General features: G+C 47.6%; 1 protein-coding gene and 1 long non-coding RNA gene across 6 annotated transcripts in view; one reads left to right on the forward strand and one right to left on the reverse strand.

Annotated features, from left to right (window-relative positions):
* Positions 1–17,801, forward strand: part of SHROOM3 (shroom family member 3) — a 297,712-nt gene that overhangs the window by 224,543 nt on the left and 55,368 nt on the right. Inside the window, exon 1 of one of the 4 annotated variants that reach the window (XM_084760170.1) lies at positions 4,165–4,314. The exons of the other annotated variants lie outside the window; for them this stretch is intronic. The gene's annotated coding sequence lies outside the window, so the exon portion shown is untranslated. Of the gene's footprint in view, positions 1–4,164; positions 4,315–17,801 lie in introns of those variants that run through there. 4 annotated transcript variants of the gene reach the window in all.
* LOC311585230 lies at positions 6,988–10,720 on the reverse strand. Of its 2 annotated transcripts, XR_014775151.1 has the most exons (4): positions 10,408–10,720; positions 10,265–10,309; positions 9,847–9,970; positions 6,988–8,500 (listed from the first exon to the last, which is right to left on the reverse strand). It is a non-coding gene; the product is annotated as an uncharacterized lncRNA (long non-coding RNA). The 2 variants fall into 2 exon arrangements; XR_014775150.1 differs by lacking the exon at positions 10,265–10,309.

Genomic DNA, 17,801 nt, shown 5'->3' on the forward strand with positions numbered 1-17,801 from the left:
GAATTCATTGTACAGCGGTGGGGAGAGAAGGACCTGCTGTGCGCGTGTGTGCAGAAAAAGCACGCACACATAGAATTCTCACATAATAACTTTTATTTGGAAAAAAAAGGCACTTTGAGTTTCTATGAACGATTGACAGCCTATTTATAAGTAGAATTCGGTTTACTATTTTAAAGGCACAACATCTGTTTTGTAAGTATTGGGGCTGGGGGATTGGCTCAGTAGTTCAGAGCATCCGCAGTTTTTCCGAAGGACCTAGGCTCAATTCCAGGCTTCCATGTGACAGCTAACAACTGTCTCTGACTCCAGTTTAGGGGATCCAAGCCCTTCTTCTGGGTTCTTTGGGAACGAGACATACAAATGGTGTAGAGGTAGACATGCAGGCAAAACACCCATAAACACTTAGAAGAAAAGTATACTATTGTAATTAGAAAAAAAAATCAATAAATATTGTTTATGGTTCTGTATCTAGTCTTTAAACATATAATTAATTAAATGTGTTCGATTAACATGAATTAATTCATAGAAGGTGCTGAATCTAGACCTTAGGGACATATGCCAGTAATCTTTTTTGTTTGATAAAGATATTTATTTTCGAGCCGGATGTGGCGGCGCATGCCTTTAATCCCAGCACTCGGGAGGCGGAGGCAGGTGGATCGCTGTGAGTTCGAGGCCAGCCTGGTCTACAAAGCAAGTCCAGGACAGTCAAGGCTACACAGAGAAACCCTGTCTCGAAAAACCAAAAAAAAAAAAAAAAAAAAAAAAAAAGTATTTATTTTCACAAGTTTGTCCTTTCTTTCTTTCTTTCTTTCTTTCTTTCTTTTTTTTTTGTTGTTTTTTATTTTTTGTTTTTACAAGACAGGGTCTCTCTGTGTAGCCTTGACTGTCCTGGACTCGCTTTGTAGATCAGGCTGGCCTCGAACTCACAATGATCTGCCTGCCTCTGCCTTTCTGAAAGCTGGGATTTCTGAACCCTGAGTGCTGGGATTAAAGGCCTGCGCCACCAACCACTGCCCAGCTTAAGTTTGTCCTTTCTCATAAGAACCTAACAATTGTAATGGGAAAATAAACTTCATTCACACTAGGGACTAGAGCCTTCTTTCTTTCTTTTTTTGCTTTTGTTTTTTAATTTTGTTTTGTTTTTTGTTTATTTGTTTGTTTTGTAGACCAGGCTGCCCTCGAACTCACAGAGGTCCACCTGCCTCTGCCTTTCTGAACGCTGGGATTTATAGGCATGTGCCACCATGCCTGCCTTGAGCCTTCCACCTTTGGGGACTGAACTCAGGCTGTCGGACCTGCAAAGGGATGATTTTGCCCATTAAGCCATCTCACTGGACCCTCACATAAGCCTACTGTGGCTTGACGTAATCTTCTGTAGTTTGTTAAAGGCCGTCTTATCTGCCTCACACTGAAAGTTGGGTTTTATAAGTAGAAATGTTTAAGCCGACTTGACCTGTTAGTGCACATAGTGGCTACCCTGGCAGCCAAGCACCTACACAGTACACACAATTCCTGTCCCCTCAGCATCTCTAGGGAGCTAGCCGAGGTTCTCAGGTCTTTTTGGTCTACTCTAGTATCACAGGCTTTGAGGAGGAGAGAGTGCAAAAGTGTGTTCTCCTTTTTGTTTAGTTTTACATCCTCCTCCTCCTCTTCCTTTTTTTTTTTTTTTTTTTTTGGTTTTTCGAGACAGGGTTTTTCTGTGTAGCCTTGGCTGTCCTGGATTCAATTTGTAGACCAGGCTGGCCTCGAACTCACAGAGATCCACCTGCCTCTGCCTCCCTGAATGCTGGGATCAGAAGCGTACATCAGTGCACCTGGCTTAGTTTTACATTTCAGCGCACATGAATTTTATCTCTATTAATATATTAAAGGAATCATTGCTTCAAGAAAAACTGTACACAGAGCAGTTTTCATACTAGCTTTTTGTAAAGCAGGCTGTCTTCCCCCCCCCCCATTATTTCATCTTAAAATATTGTAACTTTCTAAAGTTGTGGGTTTCTTTCATTCATCTTTTCTCAATAAAAGGCCTTGAATTCTAATTTAAAACATACTTGCTAAAGGCAGGTTTAATACAGGCGCTAAAGCCAGTGTGACTTCGCAGAGAACATCCTTAGTGAGAGACTTGGACTTCAGCCACCGACACACGGCACGCGCGCTGACTTCTGCTCCCTTGCTTGCTTTGCTCTCAGGGCAGGGGAGACCACTACAGAAGTGAAAGCTCCTGGGTCGGAGAACCAGCCCTCAGGGTATGCAGGGACACTAATAAACTTCTGTACTGTGGCTGGGGTTTCATCACTTCATGTTTCACCTTGGGTCCCACGGGACAGGTTGCTTTCCTTCCAAATCTCTAAAAATACCTGATGTCTCTAAATCGCAGACATAAGAAAAAGTATTGCTCTAGGACCCGGGGTATAAGGGAAGCCCAGGGACCTCTCTGGTCATTGAGATGAATTACATACAATACAGGCTGTATGGGTGGTCAGATTTGGACCCAAAGTGTGTTTTGATTTGTGGGTTTAAAGTGATGTTTCATGCAGGTATAGAGGCTTCTGTTCCAACCTTAGGGAAGTTCCCCTGAACGGGTTGTGGTAAAGCGGGTCTTTAATCACGGCGCTGGGGAGGCAGAGGCAGGTGGATCTGCGTTTGAGGTCAGCCTGGGCCACAGAGTGAGTTCCAGGCCAGCCAGGGCCACACAGAGAGACCCTGTCTTGAAAATAAAAAGAAAAAAAGAAAAGAAAGAAAAAGAAAAACAGAAAGAGGACATAGCCTAACCACCTCTCCAACATGGCAGCACCTAAGCAACAGGCTCTGTAAACTGTTAGGAGTTCCTAGAGCTCCCTTTCTAACACTGGACTGATTCCCCTAGGCCTCTAGAACTCAAAACAGCATCATCTACCTTGCCTCCGATGCCTAGCAACAGTGTGGGTTAACCTGCGACCATGTGGTAGTAATTGCTTGTGATGCCACGTGTAAAAGAAAATACTATTTTAACAGAGATAATACCTTTTGGAGTGGGGGCAGGCTGTCCGTGGCTTCTTCATAGGGGTCTGTGGCTGCTAATGCTCCTGCAGCCCCTAAGGACTCAGCAAACAGTTCACTGAGTATAGATAGGCAAATGGTACCAGCTGGCGGTAGCCCAGCTGCCTGCCACCTAGTGAAATACAGGTGTCTATGTGCCCGTATAGCTGTGGAACCCGGAAATTGAACATAGGGGTTCTGCTTGAGTCAGAATAAAGCCAATTTCAGACTGTACTGTTACAATCGCTGGAGGAGACATGTGAAAGCAATTAAAAGTACTCTCTGCGGGGACAGGGGGCGGGGGTGAGGGCTGGGGGGGTGGTGGTTCTCAGCTTCCATTAAAAGAGGCTGGGAGAGCCTTTGTTTGAAGAAAGATGAAACTGAAAACACCAGGTTTTCCTTAAGCTTAACGGAGCAACCGCGCTATAGGTGCAGAACCGATGGAAACGTATATACTGTTTAAAAGCCCAAAATGTGGAAACCGGAAGCAAACTTCTCTTGAACATATGGCTGAAATAACCTTACCTTGGTCTGAAATGATACTCAAGGAAACTAAAGGGGGCTTGGGCCGGGTGGGCTAACAGCTGGACCCCATCACCAACAACCTCAATCTGTCTGGATGACCCACTAAAAAGAGGGCCCACTGAGGGGGGGTGGGGGGGGGCAAGGATGGTTATTTTCCTTGTAATGCGAGCTTTTTAAAAAGCTGTGAACTTTTTACCTTGCTTCATCATGCTTCATTTGGTCAATTACTAACTGGATGGCCCCTAGACAGCGGGAGCGGGCTCCCGTGGGTTAGTTACTACTGGTTTGTGGCGTGTGCAATGAAGACACCTCAGGGTGCGAAGTGACAAGGAGACGAGGGCGGGTGTGCGCGTGGGTCCCTTCTTTTTAACACCACAAGGACCACAGGCACTCCGGGTCTTCCAGCCTCCGGGCGCCCTTGGTGCCATTGACATGCAAATCCAGCGCTGAGCTCGGGCCAATCGCCGACGCTTCCTGGGGGATTACCTGGTGCGGCGCGCGGCGGAGCGCGGTCCCGTGCGCGCGGCCCCGACCGACCGGGAGGCGTGGCGGGAGGTGCTGCACTGGTCCGATCAGAGCCGCGCGCCTTGGGGATCCGCGGCCGCCGCCGCCGCCGCCGCCGCATTCGGAGCGGGAGCCGCGCGCCCGGGCGCAGGGCGCGGCCGCTGCCGGTTGCTGAGCGCGCGCAGCCGCCGCCGATGCTCCGCGCGCCGTGGCCGCGAGGTTTGAACTTGGCGGCGGCACGGGGTCCCACGGGGCCGGGAGGCGATGGTGAGTGCGGGGCGCAGGGACTCGGGCAGGGGCGGGTGGGAGACTTCCAGAAGCCCTGCCTGGAGAAAGTCTCCCGGGGCGCCTGGCCAGCCTGCGGAGGGCAGGTGGCGCCCTCCGAGGGGCTCCTGACACTCTAGGCCTGCTCTTTCTCACCGGGGGCGAGGGTCGGGTGGGGGGTGGGGGCGAGGGTCGCACGGCTGCCACTCCAACAGGATTGCTGGTGACTGACAGCGTGAAACCGCTTCAGAAGAAATGATCTGTGAAATATTTTAATTTTGATGAATTACTTCCCACCAGGGTCCCTGCGGAGTTTAGACTGCTTTGCCTTTCTTAATGTTACTGGATTGGTCCCTTAGAGGGAGAGGCCCCAAAGTACTTTGAGGGGGCGCGCGTGCCCCTCCCCCACCGGCTGCAGATCCAAGGCAATGATTTCCAGGAGTGTGTTCCGCTGTCAGGTAGCTTGAAAATGAAATTGCAGCTGACGTTTGCTTTGCTCTGTGTTGCCGGAGAGACCTAAAACTTCCTCGCCATGGGGGTGGGGTGTATTCCTCTCTTTCTCTAAGCCTTTGGCATTATCCCCAGCCCCCATCCATCCGATCCTAGTGTTGCCGTGGAGTTGTGTGCATAGACGCATGACACTTTGCTTTCTGCTGGGGCGTCACATACATGTAATTCCTTGGAGAGACTACTGTGAGCTCTCGAGACTACTGTGAGCTCTCGTGGTGCGTGGGGTTCCACGCGTTTATTAGTTTCTAAAGGCTAGTGGAATTATGTTCCCAATGGAAAACACCTTTGATGGATGGCTAATCTTTTCTCCAAGTAATTTCACCAGAAGCTGGCCTTGGTTTCAATTAATTTCAGTTGTTCTTTAAAAAAAAAAAAAAAGTACCTTTCCCCTATGCTTTTGGCTTCTCTCTAGGTCGTGTAAATCTTTCGTTCTTTTAAATTTATTTTTCCTGATTTTAAAAGCATTATATGATTGTTGTGGGAAAGGATATGTAGAAGAGAAGAAAAAAAAAAGAAACATAAAAATGTAGATTCGTTTCCTAAGGCCTGGTTTTTCATAGCCACCTAATCAATTGGGAATTTAAGAGCTGTAGTTTACCTTGGTTCCTAATCGCGCTTAGAAACAAAAAGTAGGAGTTGACAAGGAAATAAAACACATTTGCTTCAAATGCTATACATCCACATGGCTCTCTGGTTGAAATGGAGTTTGTTTATTGTGGCAGTCTCTCTTGAATCAACTTTGCACATCTGCCGGTGGCAAATGGCTTCTGTTTGTCCAGTCTTGTTTTGAAAACACGTCCCTTCACCACTGCGGCAAAACGCCAAACACACATCCCTTTCCAGTGCTTGTAGCTAGGCTTATAAAGTTAATATTTTTATTGGTTTCCACATCAGAACTTCCTTACCAAGCCCTTGATAAAACCCTGGAGAAGGTTACCAGGGGATGCTGTGGAGAATCTACTTCCCTGGAGACTTTAAGTACAGGATAAACAGCCATCTGCCTAGGATGGTGTCAGTGTGTGCTGCCTGAATAAGACGGGGGTCATGTCTCCCAGAGTGGAAGGATTCTAAACAAATTCCCATTTGCAATGACCTGGGAACAAAGGACAGCACCAAGATGACCAGAAATAACCTGAGCCTAGCTGAGGTAAAGCTCTGTTCTGTGCAACAAAGGTATTTTTTCTGAGAATGATTTTAGATTAGCGTAGTGACTTACCAGGTCCTTTCCGGTGGTGTACAGAAAAAAAAAAATCTACCAGTGGTTTGGTTCTATTCTGAGAGGTTGTAGGTTGAGCACAGTGGCAATTCTGTGATTTCAAGCAAAGGAATTGATTTATGGGAAAGAAGCGTTTACTTTAAATGCAGAAAGGGTGGTAAGCATCTTGAGGATGACGAGCCTGAAAATGTCCATATTCTCCCCAACTCAGCCTTTTTCTCTGTCCCATCACTGCTATCTGTGCTGGCCTCAGATCCTGGATTCAAGTCATACTCCTTCCTCAGTTAACCCCGTAGCTGGGAGGAACTACAGATGCTCGCTGCTATGCTGGCCTCACACTCCCTGTAACTCTTGATATGAGTTATATCTAGTTACAGTTTTTTAAGTCACCAGTTTCTTAACTGACATGTAAAAATAGTACACACTTACAGGGTACGGCGTGATCTTTTGATACCGGTACGCGCTATGTAATGTTCGAATCTATTCAGAAACATCATTTCTTTGTACTTAAGATTTTAGAACACCACTGTCTCCCTTCTCAAATTTTATTTCCGCTTCGCACGCTCACTTGCAGCACATGGTACATTAACCAAAATGTAATGGGCGTTGGAGGACCCCGGTGGTGTTTTGGCTTTGTCGGTTCCTTCCAGAAGGTAGAATTTCATGCCTTGCTCTTCCCCCTGCCTGCATGTTTGATAGAAGTGTGTAATTCTAACCACCATGTGACCTCAGCCTCAGTGACACCTTCCTCCCTTTCCTGAGTATCGCTTGACCAGGAGCTGCCACTTTTCTTCCTGGAAGGTCACAGGGGCTCACATTCTAGGAGCGGGTCAAGGCAAAAAAGGAGCTCAGAGTTAAGTCTATGACCAGACAGTGTTTCCCCTCTCTTAAAGGAGCACCCCCCCCTGCCCCCCCCCCCCGTGCCCCCTGCCCCAGCCTTCGGTTTGTTGTTGTTTTTTCCTTGCTTGCCCAAAAATAGTTTTCTTAGGCTATCATAACACCAAATGAGAAAAAGAACACCGGTCATTTATTTACTTAGCAAACATTTACCATGTGGGAGGCATCCTAGAACCTGGGGATGGGTTCCCTGCCTTCAGGGGACACATCATATATAAAAAATAAAACATGTTAATGAGTTACAGTTCTGTGGAGTAGAGTTCAGGGGTTAAGAACACGAGTTTGTTGTGACCCAACATATTCATGCCCAGGTATTTATCCAAGATAGATGAAAACAAATGTCTATTTAAAAAAAAAAAAGACTTGTTTAGAGAATCCATAGCAACTTTATTCATGATTGCCACAACAAACTAAATAGACACAAACTGGAAATCGCCGTTCATTCACAAACGAAGTGGATAAACAGACTGTGGCATGCCCATACAATGGAATACTATTAAGGGGTCAACAGAAATGAGCTTCGGATCTGCAAACCTTGATGAATCTCAGAAGCTTTGGCTTAAAAGAAGTCAGATTAAAAAAAAAATACATATTTATTTTCTTACTGTACTGTGGATTAAAGCCTGGGTGTTTCACATACCAGACAGGCACTCTTCCCATGATCCATGTCACTAATCCTAACCACTCAATTGATAGCCTAATCAATGTCAGTAGAAAAGTCAATGGTTGCTCAGGAAAGGGACTGGAAAGACAAAATCATCTTTCTGTGGTGGTGGGAGTGTTTTGTGTTCCGTGCTCAGAGTCACATAGGTGTTTGCAGTTACTGAACCCTGCTGAACTGGACACAGCATTAGCTAAAACTAAGAGGGGAACTCCAGTTCTGGGGTGACACAGAGGCACCCTCTTTCTACTTCTGCCTTTAGGCCTGGGTAACCTTACCTTGGCAAGTTATGAGATGTGGGGACGGTGGACGATCCCTGCCCATCTTAGGTCGTGGGAGGACTGAGCTGGATAAGGATTAAAAGTGTTTAGCCTGATCCGGGCTCGGTACCTTGCTGGTATAGCCTGATCCGGGCTCGGTACCTTGCTGGTATAGCCTGGTCCGGGCTCGGTACCTTGCTGGTATAGCCTGGTCCGGGCTCGGTACCTTGCTGGTATAGCCTGGTCCGGGCTCGGTACCTTGCTGGTATAGCCTGGTCCGGGCTCGGTACCTTGCTGGTATAGCCTGGTCCGGGCTCGGTACCTTGTTGGTATAGCCTGGTCCGGGTTCGGTACCTTGCTGGTACAGCCTGGTCCGGGCTCGTACCTTGTTGGTATTCCCGTGCACTGTGGCGAATATGATTTTTACGGTGTGAGTGGCTGCGCTTCTCGTTTAAGCCGCTTCATTTTCCTTAGGGCCAGGAAGGTTTTGTGACAACATTAACTGCGGCTCCCGTGGCATCACGTGTCTCTTCATTTTACTGGAGGTCTCTTCTTGTGTCTCTTGCGACTTTTCACTGTTCTTGCCTGCCTGATAGAAGATCAAAGGGGTCCACCCCTGACCAAGATGCTATTTGGAGTTGATGCCTGTTGGCAAAGAGAAAATTAGTTTTGAGGTGTTGCTGGGTATATCAACCACACATTAGGGCGTTCCCCATGCCCAGGAATTGTTGGCCAAAACAAAACAAACTCCATGCTTTTTTGGATTTTGTGGGGTTTTTGTTTTTGTTTTGGTGGCTTTTTTTTGTTTTGTCTTGTTTGGATTTTTTTTTCCCCCTTCTGGTTTTGTTTTTTGTTTTGAGAGAGAAAAAGAACATGAAGTTGGATGGTTTGGAGTTGATAAAACACATTATATGGTTATTTTCTTTCTTTCTTTCTTTCTTCTTCTGAGACAGGGTTTCTCTATGTAGCCCTGGCTGTCCTGGAACTCACTTTGTAGACCAAGCTGGCCTCGAACTCAGAGATCCACCTGCCTCTGCCTCTTGAGTGCTGGGATTAAAGATGTGTGCCACCACTGCACAGGTTAATTTTTAAAAAAATAATAATTAAAAAAATCACAAGGACTTGTCTTTAAAGCTACATCAAAGAAAGGAAGTATTTGTTAGGCAAACCCCGGTTTTGAGGACTGATTTCATGATAATATTTCAAGGTGGATTCCTTCTGCTCAAAAGCATCTTTTGGGAAGCCAGACTAAGTATAGAAATCTTCCATGATCTCTCTAGATATATATATATTTAAGTGACTGGCCTGGAGGTAGTGGTGGCTGCCTTTAAACCCAGCACTTAAGAGGCAGAGGCAGGTGGATCTCTGTGAGTTTGAGGCCAGCCTGGTCTAAAGAGCAAGTTCCAGGACAGACAGGGCTACCCAGAGGGGGAAAAAAGGGGTGGGTGGGTGGGGTAACTGATTTAACTTAAAATTTTAGTGGAAAAACATTATGAAGGAAGGACAATAGTTAACCTAGTAAGTTTCCATTATTTTGTTAACTCAAGTATTTTGGAAAGATGTCATCTGCTTTGTCAACTCCAAAGAGGCCTTTTCTTGTTGGGTTGGCTTAATTCATTTAGTAAGCGTTTCTCAGACGTGCCTCCAAGAATGCAGTGATGGATGGGTGGGCAGCCCTGCCCGAGTGTGATCAGGGACACAGTTCACTCGGGCCATTTCTCAGAACCCTTGTCTTGGGAGAGTCTGGTTTTTCCGTGTATTGTGTTTTGTTTCCAAAGCCTCCAGCTTAAAGTGAAGAGTTCAGATCGTGGTTTGTCTTTCATTGGTGCTATTTCTTCAAACACTGGATCTCGTTCTGGTTTTCTTTTTTTTTTATTATTCCTTACCAAAAATAGCAACACCACAGTCTTAAATAAAGGCAGCTGGGTGTAGTAGAAAGGTCACAGACTATGAAAACAGAACGGCCTGGGTTTGAATCTGAGCAACGATACCTCCTGATGACTCAGGGACTCCTTCCACACACCTGGTGTCATCCTCTCTGTCGCTGGGACTACAGCTGTGCTCCGCCATTACCTGGCTCTGAGTGCGTCTTAAATGGCTAAAGGATCGTCCGCCCTGTTGTTGGGGGAAGAGGTATCGTTGGAGAGGCGAGTTCTTTCTTTAGCCCCTGCGGGCCATCTGTGAGAGACACTGACACTGTCCCTGCACCTTAGCAGGAGGAACTCCAAGTAAATAGCAGTAACTCAGTCCATCAGCTGATGAACTAGAATTGCAGGGACTTGACCTAGGCTTTGTGACATCCGTGGAGGGATGGACATTAGAGACCGAAATAGTTTTCATCCTCCAGAAGACTGGGAAGGCAAGACGTGTGTTTCTTTCTCACACAGAATATTTTTGTAAATTACTTACTTCCATTGGCATTTCCTCAGCTTCCAGATTGTCAAGAACCTTGACCTAAACCATCAAATAAAAATAAATCCTAGTAGGAGGCTGAAAACCCCTGCTGATGAAGACTAAGGGGGAAGATGGAAGTAAATACTGTGTAGACATACCTTGCCTGGTTCCTTCTCTCGCTGTGATAAAACGCTGACCAAAACCAACTTGGGAAGGAAAGGGCTTATTTGCCTTTAGAAGTCTTGGTCATGGTCTATCATGGATGAAGTCAGGGCGGGAACCATGGAGAAAGGCTGCTTCCCGGCTTGCTCTCAATGGCTTGCACCTCCCATAATAGACGCCTCCCACATCAATCATCCGTCAGGAATGTTCCCCCACAGGCATGCCCACAGGCCAATCTGATGGTGTCTGATGGAGGTAACTCCTCAGTGGAGGTTCCCTCTTCCTGGGGACAAAAACCAGGCAGCACAGGATGTGACTCCCTTTCCCTTCCACCCCCCCACCCCCCACCCCACCCTCATCCTGATTGTTGAGCTAGTTCTTGGAATTCCTGTGTCTCCTTCATACCAGAGTACCCTGGACATCTGGAATCCCAGGAGCACTTCAGATACGGGAGAAGCCCTTGCCGACACCACCAGCCTGCAGGGTGGACAGGGAGGAGCCCCTTGCCAAGTGTACTCTGCAGCTCTGTGCTGTCAGGAGTGGCACTGTGTATCATCTCTGGCCCTCCAAATGAGCTAGCTGTATTGGGTCAGTGGTCCATTGGCAAGTTCAGGAGAAAAAGAAATGTTGAAGAAGACCCTATAGAGTTAACAGCAGTCTGGCTGCTCAGACACTCTTGAGGCCTTGTGCCAGGCAGCTTAACTGTGGGCGGGCAAGCTCTGACTGAGCCTTGGTCTCACTATAGTAGGCATGGCTGTGGTGAGGAGAATGCTAGACCAGAGTCCCTCTCAGCCTCTTTACCTCCAGTCTTTGCCTCTAACATTCAGCCCTTTGTGTTGGTTCCCATGGTTACGTCTTCACCAGTAGCAGCTGGAATGTGTGGTGTGAGGAGGCTGTCCTCCCCTAGGGAGCCAGGTCCAGCTGGGGCGGAGGCCAGTGATCCACAGCTGGATTCGTGAAGTGGGGTCACAGTCCAGTACCCCTCCTTTGTCCTGGATTCTGTACTTTTCCCAGGCCTGACATGCCAGGGTTGCAGTGGGAGGAGATCCGTGGGCTGATGGACAGCTCCCAGGGTATTTCCTGCCCCAGCCTGGCCTGGCTGGACTGTTACTGACCTGTCTGCCCTTAGTCTAAGGCACCTCCTTCCGTGTGCTGATGCCTAGCGTGTGGAAGGCACTGTTCTGCCCAGCCACTCTAATGATCCCTGGCTTACCTGCCTGCTTTCCTGTGGACTTTTGTACCCACAAACTCTGTGTTTGGTTGACACTGCCGAGACCAGGAACTGGTGGCAAAGGCAGGTGTTGCCTCCAGCCTGGAACACCAGGCAGGCCCTGGAAACCTAGGAGAGTGTGGCAACTGGCGGCCACAGACGGGAACAGAACCAGCTCAGAGTTTGTCCCTAAGCTCTCTCTGAACAATGAAGCTTTTACTCCCTTGTCATATTGGAGGTTAAGCTGGGAAGGGAAGGAGACCACTCCACATTAGCTCTGCGAGAGGAGTCCTCAGGCTTTTCTCACCCCTCCTAATGCTGCCAGCCTGTAACACGGTTCCTCATGACCGGGCTGACCCCCAACCATAAAATCATTTCATTGCTACTTCATAACTGTAGTTTTGCTCCTGTTACGAATCGTAATATAATATGTGATATCTGATATGTGAGCCCTATGAAAGGGTCATTTGACCCCAAAAGGGGTCACGACCCACAGGTTGAAAACTGCTGATCTAGGATAAGACACTGTTTTCTTGAGAACTTTCTAACCTATAGAAACCTAAGGAAGCCCCCTGGGCAGTGGCCGGGAGGGAGAGTGTAGTTAAGGCATCTGTGGAGGCTTGTTAGAACTTAGGTCTCTATTTTACCATTTCTGTATGATCCTAAATATGTTAAATGCCCTGTGTTTCAGCAGCCTGTAACACTCCCTAGAATGTTACAAAGAATAAATTTTCTAGGTAAAAATGCTTTGTAAAGTAGCACACGGGTGTTAGCTGTAATATTTTCAAAAGATATTTTGAGAATGCCATGCCAAACTGAGGCCTGCTGTGTGTTATGTGGACCACACGTCCCTCACTAGGAATGACTTAGGGGCTGGACATGGTGGCACACATCTTTAACCCTGGCACACAGGCGGCAATGGCAGGTGGATCTCTGTGGTCAGGAAATTTTGGCTTTGAGAACAGTCTTGACTTTCAGATTAGGCTGTGCAACCTGTGTGTGTCATTGGACCCAGAAATTTCAGTGCACAGAGACACTCAAGACGAGGCAGAGAGCATCTTAGCCCATGTTATATTATTCACAGTAATGAAAAGAAGAGTAAAAATAATGGGGAGAAGTAGAAACAGCCTGCAGAAGCATAGTCACACCTTGAGAATGCTGCAGACTGGTCAGTTCCCTACTTTCTGGCTGCATTTGACACCTCACCTCGTAAATGGTTCTTCCACAGAAGGTAAGCTTCAGGTGGGGAGAGAAACATGCCCAGGAAAGCCTGGCCAATAGTAAGTGGGAAACCTGCAGGCTTGGTACTTTCAGATATTGAAATGGCACGGGATGTTTATCTGCCATCCTAAAAAGCAGAAAGAATCTTGGAAACAGATGCATTCGGCGTGGGCTTAGAAACAGTGCTTCTGAGCGAGCGGCTTCCCAAAACCCGGTAATCCTCCTGCGCAAAGTGAGGATTAGGCGCCATCTCAGACGAGCCGGTGAGCTCAGGTTTGCCATGATTCCTCGGCTGGTGCTGAGTTCATAGCCAGGGGTCTGTTTCCTCTCCGTGATTTGACAACCTCCATTTACGTTCAAAAGTTTTTATTGTGTGTGTGTTGTGTGTGTGTGCCTGAGTGTGTGTGTGTGTGTGTGTGTGTGTGTGTGTGTGTGTGTGTGTGTGCCCCTGAGTGTGTGTTAGAGAGCATTGGCTCCCTTGGAGCTAGAGTTACAGACAGTTACGAGCCACCACGTGGGTGCTGGGAATCAAACCAGGTCCTGTACAAGAGCAGTCAGGTCTCTCAAGCTCTGAGCCATCTTCCCTCCAGCTCCTCTACTTATAATTTTAATGTCCGCTCCTTCAGGAAAGTCTACGGCTGGGATGCGGGTGGGACGAGGAAAGCTTGGCTCCTGCAGACTGCACTGCGACCCTTGCAGAGCCCTCCTGGTCCTTCCACCTTGCTCTCTTGCCAGAGAAGAGGGATCTCGCCCACAGCTTGAGTGGGAAGGACTTGACAGAAAACCTGTGCCCCCACTCCTCAGCTCCCTACGTGGTCATGAAGGGGTACCCACTTATTCATCGTTCCTAAGGCCCTGGGCGGCCTCTAAATTTAACTCCTCTGAGCTAAGTCTGTATCCTTGACTTTGACTGTCTCCTTCTCCCCCTGTGCCCTCTCTGCTGGTCACTTCCAAGGGGCCCATGTACAGTGCAGAATGTTAGCAGTCCTTTGCTGCGAAACACCCCCTATCCCTTTGGGGTTATTTGTATCTCTCCAAGTGCATTAGGCATTCCTAGTTTCTCTTTTTTAAGGGACCAGAGTCCACCATGACCCCAGTGTCTTCAGCCTCCATGGCGAATGCCCACATCCATCTGTCTTGTGTGGACCGGGCTGATCGGCTGGCTGCTCTAGCAGCTGTCATGGCACAGGTAGATGTGCCCCACCCTTCTCTCCTTTCTTTTGGAAACAGAAAGTTCTGAGGCTCCAAGAACAATGGCCAGGAATGAGCAGAGCCCAAACCAGAATACATGTCTTCCGGCTCCAGATCATGTGTCTTTCACAGAGACCGAGGCCTCAGAAACTCACAATTCCAGCTCAGAGCCTTGGACTCCGCGGGCATGTACAGTGCTCAGCACTAGTTGACGCTGTGCCTCAGACATTGTTTTATCAGACTTTGTCACATATGTCCCTTTCCCAGTTTCCTTCATAGACTGAATTGATCTGGGCAAGTTGGTGGCCTGTTGAACTCCAGGGACCCACTGTCTCTGCCTCCCGACCCTGGCACTGCAGATAGGCGGTGTAGCACGTGAGTTATCCATGAGTGCTGGGGATCTGAACTCAGAGCCTCACGCTTGCACTACAGACATCACTGAGCCATCTTCCTGGCCCTGAAAGTGAGTCCTTATTAGATAAATATTTACTGGGTGTTGTCTCTAGGAAGAGAACCCCAAATAGGATCAAGACTCTTACGTGGCCGTTAAGAGCATACATAGACCTTGCCATCAGCAAGAATTCTTTTTCTGTCAGGGCTTAGACAACAGCCTCAGCTTCTCTTTGTCTTTGTTTTCGATGTCTTGTCTTGAGCAGTTGGGAATACTCCAAGATGAGTGATAGTGCCCAGCTTGGCTCAAAGTACTCCATAAAGTAATTACAGCCTCTGCAATAGCTGCTTTCCATAGGACCAGTAGAAGCAAGCAAATACATAGCCAGTGATGAATGAAAAGGAAGGGGCTTGATCAAAGACTGCTGTACCCTGTTTCCACAGTACCCATCGGGTTTATAAATGTGTAATTGAACACTTATTTGCACAGAGGAGTCATAATCTGTTTGCCTCCAGCGCAAGTATGTTCCATGGTTGGCTCTTAGTGACTATTAGTTGAATGGATGATTGGGCTGGGTATAGAAGTGGCCTGGCTCTGGGTCTCGGAATGAACCAGCTATCTTTTGGTTTTTGTTTGTTTTTGTTTGGTTCCTGGTTTGGTTTGGTGCTGGGGTTAAAGGCGCGTGCCACCACGCCCGGCTGTTTTTTGTTTTTCGAGACAAGAGTTTCTCTATGTTATCTTGGCTGTCCTCAAACTCACAGCGATTTGCCTGCCTCTGCCTCCCAAGGGCTGGGATTAGAGACAGCTATCTTAATATGTGTTTAATTATTTTCAGCAGTGCGCCTAGTGCCTATTATTAGGAAGTATTCTAAAAGCAGGAATGCAACCTGGATATTATGGGTAGGAGTTGGGGAGCCAGCCCATCTCATGCTGGCCTATTACTGTTCCAGGCCTTGGGACAGATGTAATGACAGAAAGCTAACACACCATGTGCTTGATACACATGAATCTCAAGAAGTTAACATTTTGACAGGCATTATTTAAAGTGCTTTCTACCTGTCAATCTACTTATAATTGTATTTTAGTTCAGTGGCTATTATCATTCCTGTTTTGTAGTGGAGCAAAGTGAGACACAAAGTTAAGTGTCCTGCCCAAGGTCAGAGACCAAGGTGATTGAGTTAGATTGAGAACTCCAGCACCTGGCTCTGGAACACCCCCATTGTCCATCCTCATGTGAGACCCTGACACTTCTCAGGGTTGATTCAAGTCCTAGGCTCTGAGCATTTGAAGCTAGAACTTACAGAGCCTAGCAAGGATCTTATCAACTTAATTGTAAGCCCCTGAGCAAGGCCCACGGTGGTTTAAGTCTTTACTTAAGGCTTGGTGTGCCAGAGGGCTTGCTGAGGAGAAAGATTGGAGTCAAGGGCTGGAGAGATGGCTCAGTGGATAAAGGTGCATGTTGCCAAGCTTGACCTGAGTTCAAGTCCCAGGACTCACATGGTAGAAAAAGATAATGGATGCCCACAGTTGCCTTCTGATATCAGAACACACTCGCGTGCATGTATACACACACACACACACACACACACACACACACACACACACACACACACACTTTATCCCTTTCCCATCTTTATACAAGGCTGGCATCTAGAAATAGAAAAGCTTATAGACTTAGAAAGAATATATTAAGTGCTAGTGATACAGATTATAGGCATGGGTCCATTTGAAATGCTTTCAGGGCAGTAAGAGAAGGCAGCCAGAGCAGGTCCAAGTGGGCACAGGCCTGAGATGTGCAGAGACCATCAAGCCAAGGCTGAGGGATTATGTGTGGCCCTCCTGTCACCAACGAAGCCATGGGAACGGGGCGTATGAGCAGAAAGACAAGGAGGTTTTAAGAGCTTGTCGGTGCTATGCCTGTGATTAACAGTACCAGAGAGGCTATGGCCAGCATACAGTCAGAGGCCACGCAGACTGATCGCAAAGAATGATTAGAAAAGCAAAAAAGTCGAGTAATGAAGAGACAGTGACCCAGAAGGTTAAGCCTCAAATAGATAAGCAGCCAAGGGTCAGCAATAAGAGCAAGGGAGCATTTGGAGAAAGGGCAGCGCTTTGACAATATCTGGGGAACCTTTGACCCATGGTCACATGGTCAGCAGCCAGAAAATGAAGAGTAGCTATGTTTTGTTTAAGAACAAGTCCGTGAAGGCCAGGAGTTCTTAAACCATCCCTAGGCACCAAAGAGCCCAGGCTCTGTCAGCATCCCAGAGACTCGAAGGTGAAGGCAGGGAGTACTGGGGAACTGATTGCAATGACCCTAAGAACTTGCTAGCCCAAGACAAAGGGCAAATAACCAGCCAGAGAGACATGGAAGACGTGGAGCAGAAGGAAGATCAAAACATGACTTGGAAAACGAAGAGTTATGGGTTTTTTTTTTTTTTAAGTCAGGCAAACGGTCAAGAGACAAGTATGCATATACACCCAGCATAAGCCCAAAGGAACGCCTCTGCGCTCTGAGGACAAACTTAGCCCTGTACAAACATACACTGCCCACTTAATTACTAAAAGCCTTCTGGCTGCTTCCAAGCAGACAACAGCAATGCACCAAGGCATGCCAGCCATGTGACAAAGGTCTTGGCCAGTTTCCAGCAGTGCTGCACCAAGAAAGGCTGCACCAAAAGCTAGGGCTCATGGCTTAAGTAGACAGTGACAAGAAGAAGGGAAGAGCCTGCCTTTTCCTAACACGTGATGGTCAGTCAGTGCCTTGGAGAGTTTAAGGCACAGAGCCTCATTTGGGAAGGCTCACACAAAATGCATCAAGAAGGGCATCCAACCCGCCTTTTACCACGCTGACCTCACCTCAGGTGGTGTTGGTTCAAAAGAACAAAAGGAGGCTTGCCTTGCCGAGCACACTGCTTGCCAAGGCAGACGGTGTATACTACGAGTGAGCCCTTCTGTGCAGCAATAGGCGCAAATAAGGGGAAAGGTTAGGTACCAAGTAGGAGACTGTTTACAGCAGATAAGGCAGCCCATGAAGGGTGATGTTTTGACCCGGAACCTGAAGGCTAAGGAATAGCCAGGCAAGAAACCAGGAGATTGTCCCAAGCAGATGGAAAATGTTGTAAAGAGCTTGGTGGGTTGGGTTTGAAGAAGCTTCTGAGATGCGGTTGGAAAGGCTGAAGGATGGCCGGGAGTCAGCCTAGTAGGTTCCCTGAGCCTGAAGTAAGGAACACTTTGTTACAGTGCAATAGAAATCAGGAGAGGGCACTGTCTGCCCCGTCTACCGCTTGTGATGGCTGCTGCGTAGACACTGGATTGGATGGGGCGGCAGTGGTCGGGGGAGGAAGTGACTGGTCTCAGCAGGCAAATGGAGCCCT

This window comes from Acomys minous (assembly GCF_964271855.1).
Source record: "Acomys minous genome assembly, chromosome: 15".
Classification (NCBI taxonomy): Eukaryota; Metazoa; Chordata; class Mammalia; order Rodentia; family Muridae; genus Acomys; species Acomys minous.